General features: G+C 43.9%; 1 protein-coding gene across 1 annotated transcript in view; it reads left to right on the top strand.

Annotated features, from left to right (window-relative positions):
* Positions 1-157: 157 nt before the first annotated feature.
* LOC137372986 (UDP-N-acetylglucosamine transporter) overlaps positions 158-5748 on the top strand; it is a 57577-nt gene continuing 51986 nt past the window's right edge. Inside the window, exon 1 of the mRNA XM_068037574.1 lies at positions 158-425. The gene's annotated coding sequence lies outside the window, so the exon portion shown is untranslated. The remainder of the gene's footprint in view (positions 426-5748) is intronic.

The raw sequence follows: 5748 nt of genomic DNA, 5'->3' as shown, positions 1-5748 counted from the left end.
CCGCTACCTCTTTCCGGTTAACGGAAGTGCAGTGACGTCAGTTGACAGACAGTTGAAGCAGCCAACCGAAAACGCGATAAGGAACGGTCTATCGAGGAATGACCAATAGGAAAAGCGGAAACTGGAGGACCTCTGTTTCGGGGAGACAGTTTAATGCGTCATGCTGGTGAGGGGTTGGTTTTTGCTGAGCTTAGGTGAAGGCAAGGGAACGGCCTTTTCAAAAGTGGCTGTTGCTGATGGTCTGTGATTTCTCCATGGTTACAGTTTTTGTTTTCGGCTAATGACTTCTTTCCTGGGTAGATTTTGTAACCACGCTTCTCTCGTTCTTAAACAAAGACGGTGGATGGAAGAAGGTCGGATTTTTTTTTAAAGGGCGGCTGTTGGAAATCTGAAAGCAATGGACAATTCAGACGAAACACCAGCAGGTTCGTCAGAATGTGACATAAAAAATCCTGCTGAAGTGTCTCCATTCGAAATATAAACTTTTTTTCCCTTTCACTCGCTGTGCGTTATTTCCAGCATTTTCTGGACTTAAGTATATGTAATTAGGGGTTTACTGTTCGTTTACTGAGTCACTTTTCATGATTAAAATTTCTCATAAATAGCAACTTGTTGATATAAACCCGGAGATTCAATCTTTTTTTAAAAATCTTATCTCTGATTTTGTAGACTTTTTTTGGACCTGTTGTGACATTTTTGTATGATTCTTCCATTATATGTGGAATGTATTACTGCTGGATTGCTCATTGACTTGGAATTTATGTTTTCTATTGCACAATACTATCAAGGCCACTAATTTCTAGTGAGTAAATATGTCCAGTTGTTTGAAATACTAGTGCATCTCCTGTGACATTACTTATGGTGTGTCAGGGGATATTTTAAAACAGTCAGGTATCAGCACTGATTAACCACTGAGATTTGAGCACATAATCTAAGTTGACACTTCAGAGTGCTGATGGAGGTGCTGTTTTTTGGATGATATTTTAATGAGGCCCTGTCTGCCCTTTTTAGGTGCATGTATAAATTCCTTTGCATTATTTGACGAAGAGTAAGTGTTCTGCTCAATATTCCTCAACCAACATCACTAAAGCAGATTATCGGATAATTTATCTCATGAGGTTTGTAGGGCTTCTCTGAATAAATTCATTACAATCCACATGTCCACTTTAACTATAGAGGGCATTGGTGATAGCACACCTGGAGTACTGTGTACAGTTTTGGTGTACCGCTAGTCTCTGCAGCATTTCAATTTGATACCGTCCTTAACTTGCTTAGTTAGCCACAGATGGTGTATCCTTCTCAAAGTCTTTCTCAATGGTATATATCTTTGTTGGACACATCAACAAGCACATGGGAAAGGCGTCTGCTGCCATGTCCAGATTGGCCAAGAGAGTGTGGGAAAATGGCCCACTGACACGGAACACAAAAGTACGAGTGTATCAAGCCTGTGTCCCCAGTACCTTGCTCTACAGCAGCACGGCCTGGACAACGTATGTCAGCCAAGAGCGACGTCTCAATTCATTCCATCTTTGCTGCCTCCGGAGAATCCTTGGCATCAGGTAGCAGGACCTTATCTCCAAAGCAGAAGTCCTCAAGGTGGCCAACATCCCCAGCATATACACCCTACTCAGCCAGTGGCGCTTGAGATGGCTTGGCCATGTGAGCCGCATGGAAGATGGCAGGATCCCCAAGGACACATTGTACAGCGAGTTCGCCACTGGTATCAGACCCACCGGCCGTCCATGTCTCCGCTTTAAAGACGTCTGCAAACGCGACATGAAGTCGTGTGACATTGACCACAAGTTGTGGGAGTCAGTTGCCAGTGATCACCAGAGCTGGCGGGCAGCCATAAAGGCGGGGCTAAAGTGTGGCGAGTCGAAGAGACAGCAGTTGGCAGGAAAAAAGACAAGCGCAAGAAGAGAGCCAACTGTGTAACAGCCCTGACAACCAATTTTATCTGCAGCGCCTGTGGAAGAGTCTGTCACTCTAGAATTGGCCTTTATAGCCACTCCAGGCGCTGCTTCACAAACCACTGACCACCTCCAGACGCTTACCCATTGTCTCTCGAGACAAGGTGGCCAAAGAAGAAGTTCTTTGTTGACAGTTATGAAATATCTCCTTAAATGCCTGCCACTGCTTCTCTACCATGATATCTTTTAACTTATGTTCCCAGTCCTCTTCAGCCAACTGTCACTTCATACCCTTGTAATTGCCTTTATTTAAGTTTAAGACACTAGTTTCAGACTTAAATTTCTCACCCTCAAACTGAATATGAAATTCATCATGTTATGATCAGTCTTGCCTAGAGGATCCTTTTACTTTGAGGTAATTTATTATTCCTGTCTCATTACACATTACCAGGTCTAAAATCGCCTACTCCCGGGTTGGTTCCAGAACATATCGTTTCAAGAAACTGTCCCTAATACGCTCTATGAACTCGTCCTCTAGGCTACCTTTGCCAGTTTGATTAGTCCAGTTTATATGAAGATTAAAATCGCCCACGATAATTGCAGTACCTTTCCCACAAGTCCCCATTATTTATTGATTTTTATACTCTGTCCTAACGTGCAGCTACTGTTAGAGGGCCTATAAGCTACTCCCAGTGACGACTTTCCTTTGCTATTTCTTATCTCCACCCAAACTGATTCTATATCTTGATCCTACGAGCCAAGATCGTTTCTCACTACTGTACTAATCTCATCCTTTATCTAACAGAGCTACCTCACCTCCTTTTCCTTTCTTCCTATTCTTCCGAAATGTCAAATACCCTTGAATATTTAGTTCCCAGCCTTTGTCATCTTGCAGCCACATCTTTGTAATGTCTATCATATCATATCCATTTATTTCTATTTGTGCTATCAATTCATCCATCTCATTACAAATGGTGCCTGCATTCAGATAAAAAGCCTTTAATTGTGCCTTTTTACCATTTTTCCCCACTCTGACCTTATTTGCTGGTGCATTCTTATGTTTGTACGCTCTGTCCCTTCCTGTCACACTCTGGTTATCATTACCCATATCGCTACCCTGCACTATTGCCTTGCTCTTGTTAAATTTCCCCTCACCTGAACCCTCAACCACTGCCCAGCCATCCCCCTGTTTAGTTTTGGCACCGGGCAGGCAATACAGCCGTCAGGACTCTCGCTCTCAACTACAAAGAACAGTATCTATCTGCCTAACTTTACTGTCCCTACTACTACTACATTTCTTTTTAATCATCCCCCTCCCCCAAACTTGAATGGCCCCTGCACCATGGTACTGTGGTCAGTTTACTCATCTTCCTTGCAGTCCCCGCACACAACCTGCAAGAACTTCAAACCTGTTGGACAAGTGCAAGGACTGAGTGAGGCTCTTCCATTGCTATCTTCTAGATCTCCATACCTGCCTCACTTATAGCCACACCTTCCTGCCCTGAGAACAAACCAAATCTGAAGTACCTAGCTTAAGGAGTGTGACTGCTTCCAGAGGCAAAGTGTCCAGGTAACTTTCCCATTCCTTGATACTTCGCAATGTTCGAATGTTGGACTCCAGTTCATCAACTCTGAGCCAAAGTTCCAAGAGCTACAGACACTTACTGCAGATGTGATTGCTGTGGATCATACTGGTGTCCACCTGCTGCAACATATCACCTGCCCTGCCATCTTATTTTAATTAGGTTTCAAGTTTAGAAATATCACTGATACTTTGTAGTTATATTAAGTAGTTTAACAAGTTAACTAGCTACAAATTTAATATTTATATCTCCACGGTACCAGTTTAAACTACTGACCCAGTTCAGAAAGAAAAAAAAACTCAAAACTCACCAACTAATCACCTACCTGCTCAGCTAATTAATGCCTCTGAGCTTCAGCTCTCTGGTCTCACTGCTTCCAACTCCCTCTCTTGGATCACTCCTTGTTCTGTAAAAGACCATAACAGCACCTCCTCCCTCACTGCACCGAATTCCTGCACTTGCCGAATTCCTGAGTTAAGCATTTCACTACCAATGCACCTGTTGCAGATGCATCCGTCCATGAAAGCAGTAGTCAGAGTGAGATCAAGTACCCTCTGCACACTGAGGATGCTTTCCAACATGTCATGTGGTATTACCACAGTGTGAAGTGGGATAGATTAGGAAACACATCTAGCAGCTTAAAACTAGGCATCCATGAGCTGCTATGGGGCATCAAAAGCAACAGAATAGTATACCACCACAGTCAGACTCTCTCAAGAAGTTACAATCATATCCCTCTCCTACCATCACCATCAAGCCAGATGGTCAATGAGAAGTGTAGAAGGACATGCTGGGAGAGCACCAGGCATTCATTTAAAAAAAATTAAGTTCCAACCTGGTGAAGCTATAACACAGGACAGTTTGCTGCACGGTGGAAGTAGTATGCTATCGACAAAACTAAGCAACTCAACATCCAACAGATGAGGTCATCAAACTGCAGTCCTGCCACACTTGATCGTGCATGATGGTAAACAATTAAGCAATTAATAGTAGTAGGAGGAGGCACAATGAACATCTCCATTCTTCGTAGTGGTGGAGCTCAGCATGTGATTTCAAAATAAAGGATGAAGTGTTTATGACCATCTTCAGCCAGATGGCCCAAGTGGATGGTCTTTCATGGCCTCCTCCTGAGATTCCCATCATGTATTCAGGCAATTTTATTATTCCATGTGACATCAAGAAACAGTGGAAACAGCAATGGCTACGGGCCCCATCAATATCGCAGCTGTAGTACTTAAGAGTAGTGCTGCAGAACTAGCTAAGCTGTTCCACCACAGCTACAACACTGGACTCATGCAAAGATACGTCCTGTCGACAAAAAGCAGGACAAATCCAACCTGGCTAACTACTGTCCCATCAGCCTATTGCCAATCATCAACACAGTGATGGAAGGAGTCATGAACAGTGCTGTGAAACATCATTTACTCATCAATAACTTTTCTCAATGAGGCTCAGCAAGAACTGGATAATTCAAGCTTTTTTTTAATGATACAAAAAGAGATACATATAAAACTTCAATAGAAACTTTAGCTACTTTCAAGGCAAGGTGACATGAATGTGCCATTATGACTCTATAATTAGACATCAACAATATATAGTATATTTAGTGTAATAAAATGCCACAAGGTGCTTCACAGGAGCATTCTAAAACCACAGCAGCAGCAGTCAGCGGTGGACTTGGGAGGAGGTGTATCCGAAGTGGGACCTGTGGAAATAAAGACTGAGGCTCGAGGCCCTTACCTACCTTAGACCGGAGCAGCGGCAGTCGGCGGCGGACCTGGGAGGAGGTGGATCCAGAGCGGGACCTGTGTAAATAAAGAGCGGGGCTCGAAGCCTTTACCTACCTCAGACCGGAGCAGCAGCGGTTGGCAGCAGATCCGGAGTGGAAATAAAGGTGGAGGCCCTTACCTACCTTAGACTGGAGCAGAGGCAGACCTGGGAGGTGCCAGATCCGGAGCGGGAGTTGTGCAAATAAAGAGCAGGGCTCGAGGCCTTTACCTACCTCAGACCGGAGCAACAGCAGTTGGCGGCGGACCTGGGAGGAGGCAGATCCGGAGCGGTGGCAGGCTCTCTAGCTGTGTCAGCACACACTGGGTTTCAAAAGAGGAAAAAAAACTACCAGTGACATTATGGGAGATCTGTAAGCTGATTGGTTGGTAAGTAACAGCTCTTATTACCTGTAAATAGCTTTAAAAATCAGGGGGAAAAAAGTTCTCTTTCTAAAACCCGAAAATAGCTACCTTGTAAGTGATAAG

This window comes from Heterodontus francisci, chromosome 8 (genome assembly GCF_036365525.1).
Source record: "Heterodontus francisci isolate sHetFra1 chromosome 8, sHetFra1.hap1, whole genome shotgun sequence".
NCBI lineage: Eukaryota > Metazoa > Chordata > Chondrichthyes > Heterodontiformes > Heterodontidae > Heterodontus > Heterodontus francisci.
The sequence above is the reverse complement of the archived record's forward strand: the minus strand, read 5'-3'. Positions and strand labels throughout refer to the sequence as shown.